Below are 294 nucleotides of genomic sequence, written 5' to 3' on the forward strand. Positions count from 1 at the left end.
ATCGAGCTAGTTCAGGGCTAATAAACTGGCTGGATTTTTTTTTTTTTTTTTTTTGTGGTCCTGTGTTGGCTAAAACTCTAAGACCTGAGTCTTTGGTTACAAAATAATCAAAATGTAATCACATTATTTTCTCCCTTTCTTTTCCTCCCTGTAATCACTTCCAAGTCCTCTCCCATCAGTCCCTCCTATGAACCCCCCTCCTCAAACTCATAATGTCTCTCTTTGACTATTACTGTTATTGTTTCACACACACACACACACACACACACACACACACACACACACACACACACA

Source organism: Psammomys obesus, unplaced genomic scaffold (assembly GCF_907164565.1).
Source record: "Psammomys obesus unplaced genomic scaffold, mPsaObe1.curated_primary_1811, whole genome shotgun sequence".
Classification (NCBI taxonomy): domain Eukaryota; kingdom Metazoa; phylum Chordata; class Mammalia; order Rodentia; family Muridae; genus Psammomys; species Psammomys obesus.